This window comes from Tinamus guttatus, unplaced genomic scaffold, assembly GCF_059628265.1.
Source record: "Tinamus guttatus ecotype Peru unplaced genomic scaffold, ASM5962826v1 Tinamus_guttatus_pri_ptg000115l, whole genome shotgun sequence".
Classification (NCBI taxonomy): Eukaryota; Metazoa; Chordata; class Aves; order Tinamiformes; family Tinamidae; genus Tinamus; species Tinamus guttatus.
In genome coordinates this window covers 12268358-12285427 of record NW_028288649.1, presented here as the reverse complement: position 1 = coordinate 12285427, position 17070 = coordinate 12268358, and positions in this window count along the sequence as shown.

The following is a 17070-nucleotide window of genomic DNA, read 5'->3' as shown; positions in this document are numbered from 1 at the left end:
GAGGAAAGGAAACGCACAAACATTTAAGAGGGTTAGGGAAGGAGGGATAATTTTCCCTTGGAGAAGGGGAAAATCGCATAGCTTCATGTGCACCAGTTTCAGTGTCCTTCTTTTCAACTAACCAAACCCTCCCTTCCAAAGAACTTCACGACAGTAAGCCGACCCAGCTCAATCTTCAGAAAAAGTCTGTCAGATTTTCTGAATCACTCAGTATGCATAAGAACCAGGAGAAACTGGAAGGGTAAGTGAGCATCACAAGTCAGGCACTCTTATAAATTACATTTCACAAGGCTGGGGAGGAATAAGCTTCAGTTAGAATGTTTTCCTTATAACCTGCAGAAAACGGAAATATTTCTAAGAATTATTCGGCAGCTAGGGGACCTTGGGTCAGGACCGCTTTGTCATACATGTCCCTTTTCCCTTTGAAATAGCTGCCTTTTTATTGGTATCATCTAGTGCACCATGTGCAGTCCGGCTCACACAGCGGGAGCGGAAAAGGTCCCCCCGTGCCCAGGAGCGAGCGCGGCTGCACCCGGCTGCGCGGCCGCCGCGTCTCGAGGCGCTTCACCTGGCTACCCGCAGCACGAGCGGGGCCAGGAGCGCCGCAGAACTCCGCACAAATCGCAGAATTCGGTGTTTTAAACCCATACTACTCACAACATTAATTCTTTATTAGGCACATAGCTTATCAAGGGAATTTTAATGAGTAAGTAATTAACAGGCACAGCCAACCTGCTGAATAAGCACCATAAAGTCATCTGTGTGCACACCAGCCCGTAACCCCGAACGCCGCAGCGCTGTACGGAGCTGTGCGCCACAGTCACTGAACGCAGGCCCCGGCCGGCGCTACGCGCGCTACACACTGCCTGCCAAAGTCGGCTCTTTGTCAGGAGGAAACTGAACACCTCGTGCAAAGGCAGACGCTGAAAAGAACCGAGGGCAGGGCACAACACAGCAACTCGTGTCTGCACAGCTGTAAACTGGGTTTCACGTTCCCGGGGAAGCAGGAACAAATCCTCGGATAAAAACACAGCTACTTAATGAATAGATATGGAGGAGCAAAGAAAGGCTGACATCTCTATAGCAACAGAGTTAATAGTGCATAGAAGACCAAGCATTTAATTCCGTATTTTTAAATAATTTTTCTGGCTTTCAGTATTTCGTTTCTCGTTACAATACAAAATATCGTTACAACACAAAATAGTCTTCAGGGTTTAGGGATTGCCTTAGAAAACAAAAACAAACAAACAAAAACCCTCGATAAAATATAAAAGCCTACGTAAATGCCAAAGTACTGATGAACTCAACTCCACCTAAACACCTGAAGGTTTTGACTGAGAATTTTGAAACAAAATCTAAAAGTCATCAAAACCGGATTGTGTCTTTTTTCCATCTCTGAGCACTCCCCACTCACAAAAGTTTCCAGGAACAAGAGCTGAACCTTGAAGTTTGTTAGATGCTCTTTCACAGGCCTATATAAACCAAAGACAATAAAACATTGTAGGCCAAGTATTCTGATCTTAGACACCATATACAGTACTTATAGAAACCACCCTATGCAAGTCTTGTTATTGCTGCCTATTAAAAAAAAATCTGAAAGCCAAAGTTAAAACCTTGCTGCTGTAGAGTAAAAGAATGGCCTTTTTATGGTGTGCTACTGCTGCCTTAAGGGGTAAATCCTGTTTAGGGTAAACCCTTGTAACAAAAAATCCCAGCATCATTGTTGTATTAAACAGATGCCTCTTTTTGCTGATTTTATGGCACATGTAGAGCCAAAAACCTCCTTATCAGGCCAAATGCACAACTACTTACTTTGGAGCCAATTAAAAAGGACTGTAAGATGACTTTTAAATTAAGGCTTTCACGATAGCCAACCAGCCAAGTAAACTGTGAGAGCCGGATGCCTGCCCTCCAAGGTTTTAGTGCTAGCTTCCCACCACCCACTCCCTCTCCTTTTATAAATAAAGTTATTCAGGATTCCAGGTTCCTTCTTTGATATATGCAAGCTGCTTTGGGGGATGAGTGGTCTTTTTTATTTGCAAATAGGATGGGGGAAGGAGCAAGAGAGGAGGGAAATCAACCTATTCTTCACAGCTTCTACTTGCAATCAAAAGCTTGTAGGCTCCTAAATCGCAGTCTCTCTAAAAATTATCTGCTGAAAAACAGCAGAGTGAGCCACAACTCAGAGTTAAAAAGAAAAGATAAAGGCTTCTGGATGATGTTAAATTTTATATTAGAAGAAACAAAGGCTAAACTCACTTCTTTGTCAAAAGTGGTAATATTTGAAGCAGCAGGACTCCTAGCAATAGAAGCAACCACCATCTCAGCCTCACCTGGATTTTTTTAAAGGTATCTGAGTACTTAGTGAAACATGTATCCTATAACTTTTTTTTCCCCAGCTATTTCTATCTTCATTTCATAAAAATGAGAAATAGCTAAACATCTTCATTTTGTTTAAACTTGTAACAATGGGAAAGAACAGAGGAAAGAAGCAGTGACTTTTTATTCCTTTTTTTCTGTAGTCTTTGAAAAGCAGAGAAGCTTCTCAGTGACACGGACAGTAAGAAAAGTTTTATAAACTTACAACACATTAATCAATCACATGGTAATAAGCCTAAAAAAGGTATTTGTAAGTACATTCATATTAGAAAGATGTCTCATATATTATAGTTCAATTGGTATTTATTATATTGTCTGCTTTGAATATAGAAACACCAATCTTGATATGCCACATATGCCATTTCCACAGTTTAGTTTGAAAAACACACACTAGCTCTAGCACATAAAAGAATAAAAAAGCCCAAGCCTCAAATGCGTGATTAAAAAAGAAAAAATATATTTTTATGTATTTTTAAAAAAATAATATTGAATTAATCACTAAAATCTTACCATTAAAAAGCATTCAAAACTATATCGTAATTTTAAAAATCCAGCAACAGTACAGAAAACTTTCTAGGTCTGCTCTATTGTATTAGACACCAGAAATATGAAACTAGGTAATTATATTAAAACTTCTAGTTGGCAATCATATTTTTTGACATAGCATGTTATATCCTATTTAAAACAGGCCTTTAGAAATTGATTCTTTAAAAAAAGATCACATTTGAGGTCACTGGTATTTTACCAGGAGAATTCTGTATACGTTTACTGAAGTAAAACTTAGCCTACGTGAGGATCATGCCCAGATCCCTGTATTTAACTGAATATATTTTAATGTCTTTCCCCCTGACCTTCACACTCCATTGCAGCAATTATATTTTATCTATAAATTGGTGTTTAGTGTCGGTTTATGTTGTGGATAAAAACTTCATGGTATTAACACTACAAGAATTTTTTTTTAAAGTTATTGCACACACATTCTATGTTTTAAAAATATTTATGACAGTAGCTCACACACACACAGAGCCTGAATTCCACTAGGGAGCAAAAGGTAGCAACCTTTTATCTCTGACGCAAAGCCATTTCTGAGCTACAGAAATACCAGGCACAGATGAAAAAATTAGCAAGTTCTTTGTCTTTGTTCCACCGGCTGTTTAGTATATCTGTATTTTAAATTACCTGCTCACAGTCTAGAAGAAGTATAAATTTCATCCCAGAGTGAATTTTTATGATGGAGTTATAAACCCCTAAAGAAACAGGGTTTACAATGGAAGTGCTGACATAACTAACTATAGCAGCACTAACAGTGCCTCTGTAATCAGGGCACATTATATTTATGAGGTAGGTAAAAGTCTGTAACCATTAATCACTGGAATCATATTGACAGATTCTAAGTTTGAGGTCCAACAAAATTAATGTATTCAGTTTCTCACACCATTGATATGAAGGGGAGAATTTGCAGGCACTTTTATGGTCCTAGGCTTTGACATCTTTACAGAAATCAGTGAGGGGCTGTCTTGGTGAAACATTTCATTAATCTGCTGCCTCAGCATTTCTAGGTTTGGCACCAACCTTTTGTAAAATGCTAGAGAAGTAGGTTGTCCAGAAACAAAACGTGACCTTATTCACATAAGTATGCTCACGAGCGGGTCATTACAAACACTAATTCTACGTACATCCACCAGACATTTAAATTATACCTAAGAATGATTAATCACCCAAAGAATATCCAACTCTTAAATTATAACTCAACGTCCCTATATAAAACAATCTAAAATGTCAGCACCTCAGTCTTTATGATATCACACCATTCCAATAATTCTGTTTTACAAGTAAATTCCTATTATACATTAATAAGTGCTGTTGGTGGCTAAACTTCATGCCTTTGAGTAATGACCAGGTTGAAGGCAATTAGGCCAGCCAGGTGCAGCTGGGTTAGGTACTAATAAAAAGTTTTTAAATTTTACTATTTCCGTTTGGATTTTGGGGATGCATTCCAATCTGCCCAAATTAGGGAGGAAATTGCTTCCATGTTTTCAGCTGTTCCATGGTCGGACAATTGCTGATAACTGTCTCAGATTTTTTTTTTTTTTTTGGCTCCCTCCTCCACCCACACACACGTGGATGAGTTCTTGTGCCCAATATCTTTATTTTCCAACTTGTCAAATGACTGTGGTAATTAGAAAGGTATAAAGTATGCACATACGCACACATGGCACTCATTTAGGGCCATGTAAAAAATCAGAGTATAAAAGGTAATTATTAAATCAAAAAATTACAGAGGAATTTTTTCCTCATTGGTAATTTAATACCCAGATAGACAAATAAATGAAACATCAACAAGACTTGAGTTGTATCCTGAACGCAATGAAAGCTTTCTACAGTTAAATAAAATAATAATAATAATACATAACTAAACCCCCAAACAGAGCAGTACAATAGAAAAATTAAACAATTATAAAAGTTTGCAAAGGAAACTTCCAGCTCAGTTACAGATTTGGCCTGGCTTGAATGAAACTTCCTGAAAACAGAAATTTTGGATTCATTTTCTATGCCTCTATTTATATAGAAATGCAAAATACGAACTGAAATGCAGTCCTGCTGTTCCCTCCTCCCTCCCTTTGTTCCATTCCTTCCCTCCTCCCGATGAGAATTTGTTATCCATAACATGCCAGTATTAAGAACAAGAGAAAAAGAAGAAATTGTTTCAGGTAATTGTTTTTCTGTTTGAATCAGATTGACTAAACACTATTTACACATCCTAAGTACACATCAATAAAAACATAATGTTCAAATTTAAGTGCTGGTGCCTGTGGTTTAAATCATAGGATCAAGGGTTTAGTTTTTTTTCTTTTTTGAGTGATATCAGCACACTCAGTTCACAAGCATCTTCTGCATGCATATACATGCACATTTATACATGTCGCCCTGCCCTCTTGCCCACATCCACATGTTTCTGCACGTGGGTTGTATTCCCACACGGCCTGAGGCTCGGCCTGGATGCCTGGAGTATGGATTGCACGGCCAGGGCAATCAGGAAACCTCCAAGGCTTCTCTGACTCTTCCCTGGTATTTTCTCAGAAGTGAAGCAGCAGATAGAGCTCCAAAAGAGCAGAGCTCCCCACATACGAATGCTGAGGCTCTGTAGGGCCTCGCTGCTCTCGCTTGCACCAGGCATCCCGCAAGGCTCCACTTTGGGAAAACACGAACTGAGGACGTGGACTCTTTGGAAGCAGTCACAGTAGCAGTTGCTAGTCTTCCATGTATTACTTGGAAACTGTCATATAAAGACGCCATTTGTGGTGGCATGTGCAGGTAGCTGTAAGAGTATTTCTCCAGGAGGACCTACGACACAGGCTTGCCCTCTTCTTGTGGGCTTCAATGTGCTCTTTTAGCCGGGGTCAAAACACTGCCTAGCAGGGGTTAGGGTCAATGACTGCACCTATATATTTACATTAACGCTTTCACAGAGGGGGTCCCCACAGCAGTGGCCCTGCCGCGGTGCGACCTCGGCACCCTCGCGCCCCGGGCGGGCTCTCCAGAAGGCAGCCGCAACCGGCAGCTTCTGCTCCTCCCGTCGCACTTACACGGCTTTATGAAGAGTCTAGGGGAAAAAAAAGGCTATTCACGGGTTTCGGAAACCAGAACAAAAGCATAATTTTATGTGCCAATTAAAAAAAAAAAAAAAAAAAAAAAGGCAGTGTTAGTTTGAAGGACTCTGTAATGTGAAATTAAACACTGTGCATGCTCTAGGCCGCGCCTTTCCAGGCAAGGCCGCGGATCTGCCTCCCTCCGCGCACGGCGCGCGGCCCTCAGGAGGGCACACACCGACCCAGGCACCGCGCTGCTCCGAGGCACTCGCTTTGCTAAAACTGCATCCCCTTGCAAGGGCCCAGGGAAGCACCGCACATGCCGGCGGGCAAAGTGCGTGGCAAAATGTGGGTAGGAAGGCCGCAGGATTTTAAACTGAAGCTCACGGAAAAATAAGTATCAACAGCAACAAATTCCTAGTATCTGTAATATCTCAGGATTTCTTGACTCTTAACTGGTGCCAGGCTAATTTTAAACACGTGCTTAACTGAACCGAGGTACCCAAGGGGCAGATCATCTAACACTGATTATGCAAGTTAAAAGAAAATCCACCAGAACTCAAGCCGTTTTTGAATAGGACCCAATTTTGAAGTAATCATATTTTCAGATAAGTCAGTTTGATAACACCAACTTGATAATACAAGAGATCTTCATACTGTGGGTAAACATTGAATTAAATTAATCTTAAAATCATCTTTAAAATATTAAATGTGTCAATTTTCAGGCAGTTTTCTCAACTGCTTAACTAAACCTGAAACTCTGAGTCATGTTGTCTTAAATATCACAAAAAACCCACAGCTTTCAGTTAAAGAAATTCTTAGAAGTCATCAAAATGCCTAGACAAGCAAGGATTACAAACAAGAACGCCACACGTTTGCTCTGTTCGTGAATAAAACTGGAGACGATCTCCTAAGGCTTTTAATGCAACATTGTTAGTACAACTGCCACGTCTGACTTTTCTTTCTTGTCCTGTTTTTGGCCATGTCTTTGGGATGACATTTTTTCAGGTGATAAGCAAAAAAAAAAAAAAAAAATGTACTGCAAGCAACATTTTTAATTTCTTTAAAGCTTCATAAGAAGCATGGGCAGCCAGGCTGTTTTTAAATACCCGAGAGAGTGTGGACAGATTTAGGAAACTGCAGGGCTACCAGCAGTTTTAAAGCTAACCAGAAAGCTGGTAGAAAACCCGAGAAGTGGAAGCAGCACCTGAGGTGCTGCTGTCCAGAAGCTGCCAGCTCAGGACTATCCTCTGCCTTGCACTGCCCTCTGCTGATAGAGGGAGAGAAGTGGAACATCCCCAAAAAAGACTACCAGCATCCACATTGTCCATGAAGAAAAGAAGAAAACCCGGTTTTTACAAACCCTTTTTGAAAACTCTGTACACATTGTATAGTCACATGCACATATTCAATGTAAAGAGGAAGTGCAGGAAAATGGCTAAGTTGCACCAAGCGACACTTGAACAGGATTCCAAAGAGATATAAACCTACAGCACTGCTGTTCCCTGAAAAATAAAGGAGCATCTAAACAGTTAACTGAGAAAATAAAACCCAACTATTTTCACAGGTCTGAAGAATTCTACCCAGCTAAGAGCTTAAATGCATGTGCAACTCTTAGTACCCTAATTTTTAGTACCTCTTCCTATTTGGGAATGCTTGATTTCAATGCCAGTCACATCCTTATGCTTGTTATCCACTAATAACTAAATTAGAAATAAAGGGAGGTGGAGGCTATCATTTTGCAATGCTTTAACCATGACAAGAGATGCTTTCAAAGCAGTAATGCAAAGCAACAGTAAGAAATTGCACTTGGCTCCAAATTAAAAGCACCATGAAAGCTTCTTCTCCCAAAGTGTTGATTAGCAAGGAGCAGGTAAGCAGTCTGCATGCAGGACTCTGCCCCCACCTGCATTTAGGCGTTACTGCTGCCTGGTTGCTTTGCCTTTTTATTCCTACAGACACAGGCGGGATCTCCAGCATGGATCGCCCATCCCATGACACGTGTCAGCACCTCCAGTTCCCCAGGACGACAACAGGAGGCTCCCACCAAGCACCATGGCATATTAGGCTGTAAATGCTAAGCTGAGCATTGCCCAGGGAAACTCGTGCCTAGAGAGCACTCGTGTTCCACGGTCAGTGGCGAATCCTAACACTGGAAGCAGAACTGAAGCTGCGCGGATGCTGCAGCCCAAGAGAAGCCCGTCCACACGTGCAAGGCAGCGCACGGAGGCAGCAGAAACTTCGCTCAGGAATCCTTGTTGTGAGGACCCACCTCCACCGCCCCAATATAACTGCAATGTCAAGAATTGAAAACAATCATTAAAATAAAGCGGCCTGACACAATTTTTCCCGATGCATCTCAGGTTTTTCTTTGCTATGTGGAAAGCTCATGTGAAGCAGCAAAGGCCATTTTTTTTCTTTTTTTCTCTCTTGACATTAAGACAAGATTTACTCCCAATGCTAGAAGACTGAAGTTAACTGCTAATCATCACCCACTGTTACAAATGGCTTCAGCAGGTTAAACTCAGTGTATCAAGCAAAGTTAAATCAGAAGAACAAAAGGTTCTTCTGGTTTACACCAGCAGATTCTCAAATAACATACATTAGATGTTCTGGGAGCTGCAGGCAATAAAAGGCACAGGTATTTAATGGTTCTGGAATAATCAGATGGCTTAACCAGAATTGGAATTAAGTCTTCACCTAAAAGCTGAGTTTTCTTCCAATACTGAACACAAATGTTCTTCCTTTCCTAAGCCACATGTATTCTGCTCACATCTAGTGTACACTACAAAAACATGTCTTTCAAATATGGAGAACTTATGGATACCTCTTCTACTTCAGTGCAAGATGGTCCAGTATTTCCAAATAATATTCTTTCCAATTGAATTTTCAATGTTTCTTTAGAATTCCAGGCAGCAAAAACATGAGAGAATCTTTGTAAACACAAGATAAAACTGCTGGTAATGTCAGGTGCACTGCAGTCACTGTATTTGTATTTTCTATCTGTAAAAGTCCAGACGGTTAGATATTGGAGAAAAAAAACACCCCAAATGATCATTAAGAATGCTGTTTACTTGGGTAGGTTGCTGAAAAGAAGTAAAAATAGCTAAAATACAGGGAAGCGTTATTTAGGTGACTCGGGACACGTTTTCACCCATCAGGACGCTAAAAAGCCTGGTCTCTGGGAACACGTCACTGCAGAACAGCCCCGAGCAGCAAGCGCGGCCCCAGCTCAGTGCTGGAGCCCAGCAGCCCGGCGGAAGGCAGGGATCAGAGGCAGGACCAAACCCAGCCTCCAGGCACCGCTTCCCCCAAGAAAGGCGGGGAAAATACCTTTCTGCGTATCTCCCAAAGGCACAAAAATGCCAGACTGTCCCTTTTCTTCTGCTCTGCCCCTTTTCTTCTTCTCTGTCCCTTCTAGTTGAGGCTAGAAGCTACATGTGAAGGCAGTAAAAGACGAAAGACGGCGAGTAATTGTCTGAAAAGCATGAGATGCTAGCAGAGTTTTCAAAACTGTAACTCAGTAAAAAATGCTTCAATAACCACAAACATTAGAGTAGAAACATTCTGTCATCAGAATAAGTCTCAGCAATATAAAAAATTAGAACTGACAAATCATTCTTCACCTCTGAGAACAACCAGAAGGAAGACTGGTAAACACTCTTATTTTCAGCATTTTTTTGACACCAACATTTTCCTCTATTAAAAGGAATTACTCTTAAGGTATTTTGAGAAGAGAAAAAGAGAAAAAAAAAAGAAAAAAGAATTAAACATAAAAAAGCAAAAAAAAAAAAAGAATTAAATGTAATAGAATGGGAGCAAAAACAAAGCCACTCCTCTTTTTTATTAAAATAATGAACTTTTTTTTGCTCGCATCGCTGCCCCTCTAGTGCCTACGGTAACTGACAGAGTCACTGTACAGCTGTAACTGACTGTACAGTGTAGTCAGTGTAGTAACTACACTTGCTGGCACCATTTAAAACAGGTTTTCTACACTTTTTAGAAGGAAATGGCAATCTTTATTCCTGCATTGACCTAAAGAGCAAAGCCACACCAGGGAAAACAGAGCTCCGATCCTTGACTTGCTAAGGCATGTAAGTACCTGCAAGTTGCATCTGAAGAACTTCCCCTTCCTGAAAAGGGCACATTGATCAAAAAGAGCCAACTTGACCTGCAAGAACAAGGCTCTCTGTGCTCTACAAGTTACAAACTAAGCAGCACTGCGCTGAGGATAACAGAGGAAGGAACTTGGGAGCTGCTATGATCAAGCAGCAGTTTAATGTCGTGAAAAGAAAACGGTTATCACCACGGCCAACTTGAATGGAAATCCAGGATGTTTTTCTAGTTCCAAATGTAGTTGAACCTGCTTGTTACCATAACAGAACCTTCATCACTGTGGACACATCTTCCAGGCCTGTTGCTGATTGAGGATCTGCTGTGGCAGAATTTGGAACAAAATGATGAAAATATCTCAGAGAAACACAGAAAAGAGCGGCCAGGCAAGGAAGGCGAGTGAAGGGGTAGTACAGCAATTTAAACATTGCCACATCTTCCAAAATCTCACAAACCATTCACAGCATTTCTTCATTACCAAGACAGTAGCAACTAGCTGTAACTAGCTAGGTAAAAGACACATACATGTTGCCTTTGTTTTATTTTGCTCCTGACTTAAAAGAGGATGCCTTATATTTGGTCTTTTTTTTTTTTAATTGAGATTATAAATCCTGCAAATGCAAGCCTTAAAAGGCTGATATATTCAGCAACCACAATCCACTATAGTTCCACTTTCTTCTGAGAGACTTAAACACAATAAAATTAAATGATTAGTACAAAAGCAAACAGAAGTCTTAACCCTGTTCATTTAAGAGTTTGTGCCAACAGATAACTTCCCGAATTGCTGTAACTGGACTCACTTCTGCATCAGTCTCTACAAACTACCCTTTTGACAAAGGTCAGATTCTGTATTCCAAACTTAATCTAGGCTTTTTTTTTTGCAGTCCAGTTTCAGATGAGCAAGCTATAAAAAATGCTGATTGCAATTATATTTATCCTGATCCCAGTAACTAAATAAATCAAATAAACTACTATATAATGGATCCAAAGAGGGTTGATACCACAAAGCTATACCAAAAAGCAAAACTGAACCAAACCTATCAAGTATGTTTCCAACTAGAAACAGTGCTGTTAATTTGGATCAATCTTTTCCCCATTAGCTTTATGAAAACTTCTCCCGTGATAGACTTGTCCAGGCAGAGAATCTCTCAAAGTTCTATTTAATGTATAATAAATTTCTCCAGAGACTATTCATATAATAAAATTAAAAACAGACCTTTTTGCTTAATGTTTTTGAGGACCAGTTATGCAGTTATCTCTTTAGAGAATCAATTTCCACATACAGATTACACAGTAGTAAAATTTTAAAGCCTCCAAATAGCAACAGCCAATATGCAAAAGCAAAAACTGGAAATAGCAAAAGTTCTTTGTGGAGATTCTTTAGCAAAAGATCTGCCAATTTGCAGAGCCAGAGCAATTGTTTTCTAACTCCTAATGCAGATCCTTAATGACTCCTGTAACAATGGCTCAGAAATTAGTGCCACTGTTGATACTACACTTCAGTTAGGGATGCTATTTTGAAGTTTTGGGGGTTTGTTTTCAACACAATAGTAGGACTTGCCAGGACATGTCACAGGTCTTCAGGATAGTGGAAGTAAAAAGACATTCTTCCTAATTTAGCCGAACAGTAAGTTATCTTCAAGCACGTTCAGGAAATATGTCCATCTCAGTCTGCTGCTAGAGAAGGGACATGTCGGTGTGAAGAGCATTTATTCCTCCTGGCAGGAGGTGTGAAACGAAGCCAACTGCAACAGCATCTGAGCCTCCCCCCAAAAGGCTAAGGATGAAATTCTGAACTCCCATTGCTATCAGAAGTTGCTCTTCTGCATAGCAAGGTGTAAAAGAGTCTTCATTCTGCCATTAAAAATTGTTTTGAACAACTCAAGAAACACAGAAGAAAGTTTCAGAAAAATCAAAAGAAAACTTGGATTTTCAAAGAGATAACACATAATTAACGTGTTAATCTGACACTGGCAATGACAAAAACATCATTCTATACATAAAGCTATAAAGGAAGATAATATAATTAATGTCAATCACTGCAGAGTTACGGAAAGAAGATCACATCCAACTATTTAACAGTTTTGTCGTTGTTTTGACAAAGCTAAACTCTCTGTTGATAGAGTCAGGAGCATTTATGCCATGTACTAGACTCCACAGTGGGCTCTTCTGCTAGTACCCAGGGATGAGCAAGTGTGGGGGAAAAGGGAGCACAAAATGACAGCAACGCAGCAGCCCCGGGACACTTGTCAGCCACAGCGCTGGGTCTGCCCACTGCTCTCTGCAAGCGGTTCCTCTCCCACCTCTACCCAGGCCAAGATTCATCTGAAAAGTCAACGCCGAGCAGATGAGCTTCCAGCAGCATTATATCGATACTACTTCTTAAGTCTTTATTAGCCATTTTTTAAAAGCTTGTGCTATTAAGCAAGTTCCTAGTGACACGCTTGCAGGTGATCCTAATCCTGTGGCACAGAGAGAAATGGCAAGAATCCCTGATGGCAAGCTGGACTGAAGAGACCCCAACGGGGCATGTGCCACGAGAGTCTGCTCCACCGGGAATGCCCACAACATTAACCGGGGCTGGGCAGGGAAACACTGGTGTGGAAAAGACTACAGAACACAGATAAGAAGTATTGAGAAGGGAGGTGGAAAGGCTCTAATTAAAAAGATTTCCAAGATGAATGCAGACTCCTAATCCAAATCCAAGCTCCTAATAAAGCACATGTTTTTAATAGTGGGGATAAATGCTTGGAACAGTTTAATTAACATTAAGATGACTTGATACTATGAATGTTAAGCCTGAGACCAGAGAACACATGCTTTAAGAGGCTTAATGTGGGGAAGTCCTCATAATCAGTGCTATACAAGAGCCTCAAAGTAGATAAACACTGTAGAGTTCTCTGATCTATGAACCAAATTTCTATCACAGCACTTTTTTTTGGAATAAAAATTTCAAACTTGAATTCTCTGCTGCACCCAAGGGAACCAAGGACAGCTGGCTACTCACTCGCTGCCAAGCTGAGACATGCATCACATTTGTACACAGTCACTTTTATCCGCCCCTCTGAACCAGGATTATCTACAGAAGCAGGTCAAACAGCGCTAACTTGCTGCTCAAACAGCACACTACCAAGCCTAGAAAATTCTTATCCCTCAAATCATTTCTCTGGAGCACAGGGGTCAGCGCAGCAACAGCTGAGGCTTCCCTTATGCAACAGGAATCAAAATAAATAAATAAATAAGTATTCGCTATTTTAAACCAAAGCTGACAGCCTGGGGAATCCCACCGAGCAGCATACCCCTGGCTCTTGACATGTCCCAACTAGCAAGGCTTCTTCTTGATGCGAGACATCACCACAACAAAACCAACCAAAACCCCCACATCACACAAGCGGCAACCTCTTCCTCTTTTCCCCTGCACAGACAAAAACCACCAACCTCACCACGCTTCTGGACCTTTCCTGTATCGCTGATGACAACTAAGAATATTGCAATTCATCCAAATGCATGCATATGCAAAAGCACTTAATTGGGCCCAAAACCAACAAATAAACAAACAAACAAAAACATTATTACAGATAAATTTCCACATGTGCATTCCCATGTAGACTCAAGCTGCCTGCACAGTGTTTAATTCAGAGTGCTCAGTTTGCTCAAAATTATTTTTTGTATATGTTAAAATTCTGTCAATCGTCATTTTTAATGAAAAAAAATGCTAAGCAGCTTAATTTTATTCTATGATGAAAGCAAATCAAACCATTAAACAAACCACTAAAAGGAGAACTTCCCCATAAACATGTTTTTGCTCAATCATTTTGACAGCTGTCATTTATAATAGTCTGTAATAGAAACCCGTGGAGGAAACCTTACTAATTTCAGTAGCAGGTTGAGCAGCAGGGGTAAAGTCCCAGCCCATGACTGATCCCTAGCAACGTTTGAAGTTTAGCTGCCATCTGCACAAAAGACCAGTGCTGGCCTCGTGTATCAAACCTAGAACCTTTACACACAAAGTGACTGCGTTTGAGCATCTTCTGGGCAGCAATTGCCCCTTTGAGATTGTTTGGATCAAAATATCGCCTGTCCATCTTGCCAATCCAGTCATATATTTAGGAAACAGCTTCTGCTTAAATTAATCCTGCCCAAATGATGAATTTAGGAAGAGAGAAAATATTCTCAAATCTCTGGCCAAAAACATGGTAATAGTAAAACAAGGCATGATCTTGGACTTCAAAACAAGCTAAGAACAGAATTTTTGTTGCCAAGGCTTCCTGGATAAACTAAGACGACCACCAAAGTTCCCTTTAGGACTCTCTCTTTGGGATTAAAGCAGACATGATACAGATGCCCACTGATATTCCTTTAAAGCCACATTATTCCCAGCTAGATTTGTCATATCAACAGTAGATCAACTTACATAATCCAAAATAGCATCAAACAGTGACTTGGAACAGTATTATCTCCAAAATAATAAGTGAATTGCTCGATTCCCCAAAAAGAAAAACAGTTAGGGAAGTTCTGGAAACATATATTTAAAGTATCACGATTGGAATACGATAGTAATTTAAATACAAAAAACCATCCAAGCCACATGTGAAGTATAACACCAAGAACAATGTTGTTCTTTGTGCCAAATAAGAAGCCGATGATCTCAGGCAAGAGAAAGTGGCTTTTTTGTGCCCGTGGGTGTGCATGAACTGAAGCTCCTGGTACCAACAGTCACTACACTTCTTACTCTGGCCCTCCAAGAAAATGCTCTTTGGCAGCATCCCATACTATGTACAAAACATGGAAGATAACCAAAACTGCTCAAAGTGACTAACTCCAAATCCTCAACACTTACACTTTAACAGAAGCTTGACATGTGCTAGGATTGTCAAGGAAACACAGCGTTTGGGGTTATCTAGATATTTTCAGTTAGCAACAAGCGAGACACACCATATTGCCAACAGAGAACAGAAATGCATAAAAGGACAGCTTGACTTGCAAGACACAGATCTGAAAGATTTGCCATTTCAACATCGACAGTCATCAACAGTGACGTGAACGTGCCGACTGAGCTCTGTGGTCACACTGCTGTTGAGAACAGAACTGAATCCGGGAAAGACCGAATACAGCCCGGTCCCTTGCAGCAAGACAGAAGGAACCAGCAACAGTTTAAGGTGGCAAGATTGATGAAAAACATGCAGACTGTTTTCTAAGCAGCAAAACATCAATAAACATAGAACAGAGAATGTATGAAAGGCTAGTGAAGTCCGGCACTACTAAGGCCTGCACAGTAGATCATTCAATTCCAACTGACCAAGCTCTTCAAAGCAGAACACCAGAGCGCTTCCTTCCCTACCGCCAGGAAGGAATAACAGACAGCAGATGGAAGAAAAAAAGAAGAAAAAAAGAGAGAGAGAGGAAAAAAGCAAAAAAGGAAAAAAGAAAAAAAGACACAAAAAGGAGAAAAGACACAAAAAGGAGAAAAGACACAAAAAGGAGAAAAGACACAAAAAGGAGAAAAGACACAAAAAGGAGAAAAGACACAAAAAGGAGAAAAGGAAGAAAAAGTGCACAAGAGAAAAAAACTTTTTACCTACACCTGGGGGAATCAAGACCAAGAATCTTAATTGACTCAATTAAGTCTGCAGAGAACAGAGCTACGGTAAATACTACAAGTGGCTTGGGAAAAAAAAAAAAAAAAAAGAAAAATCCCTTCAAGGCAAAACATTCTTTTAGTCTATGATCTCTGTTGTGCCATGCAATTCAGAAGACAGAGGTTTGCCCTGGGGCTATATCAGGGGTTATGCTTTGTGGTTTACAATTTTGATATGCCATTTCTGAGGTTTCTCAGAATATCTCATGAGAGTATGATTACAGCATATGATGGAAACACTTGTCCTATTATAGAATTTGAAATCTGAGGACAAACACATTATAATAAACTGAATTGCAAAAGATAATCTAATTGCTTGGGTTTTTTTTTCTGTTTATAGTAAATAGAAAAATAGAGCCTTTAATTCTTTTTTTTAAGATATTAAAAAAATCGCAATATGTACAGGGAAAAAATACACAGTGCTTTTGTCTTTAAGGTGTTATTGGCATAACTGAAGAATCTGGGGAGGGGGAGTGGGGAGAATGGAAGACCCTCCCTTTTTGGTAATATCATCAGGATATTAATTGCCCTACCACAATGTTGCCACTTGGCCTCTCCATCAAGTATGTGAGAAACATTACATGAAATCATGTCCAGTTATCGCAGATAACGAGTAACAGTGGAACTGACAATCACATGTTAAGGTGTATCCTCACCCCCACACATTAGCAGGGAAAGTTTAATCTCTTTGGCTCCAAAAATACACATTCTAACTCCCCAACAGAATGAAAAAAAAAAAAAAGAGAGAGAGAGAGATATAAAGATATCTCTGTTTTATATTCCCTTAAAGAAAGGGATATAAAACCTGTGCATAGTTTATAAACTGTACAGAATAAAGTGAAAGTTTAGCCTTAAAAAGCATTATTTAAACCAGATGTTGGCTTTATAACATTCAATTTATGATAAATTGTTTTAATATTTATACTTAGAACAGGCACTGTAATAAATCAGACAAAGCCAAAATATAACGAGCATTTTAAAGTAAAGAAATTACATGCCCCCACTTTGTAAAACCAGTTTGTTTGGAAAGCAAAGAGAATAAATCTGACAAGAGTTTAATGATGTTTTTCTTCACCTGCCTTTTTGTGAAGTATGATGCCAAGAAAGCAAGCCTGAAAAACAAATTATTACGAGCAAAAGCTAAATGACAGCTTAGCAGCGTTCCCCCTCTGCAGCAGAGCAAAGACAAGCCTCCAGCACCGTGCGTGCAGATTTATTTTGAGCAGGACTTGGTGTGCCAAAAACCCCGCCGCTTTCCCTTGCTCCAAGACAAGGCTGCTGTCCTGCCCGGTGCCACCACACGGAGGCTCTCGAGATCCTCATCTGCAGGGAGAAAGGGCGGCAAAGGCA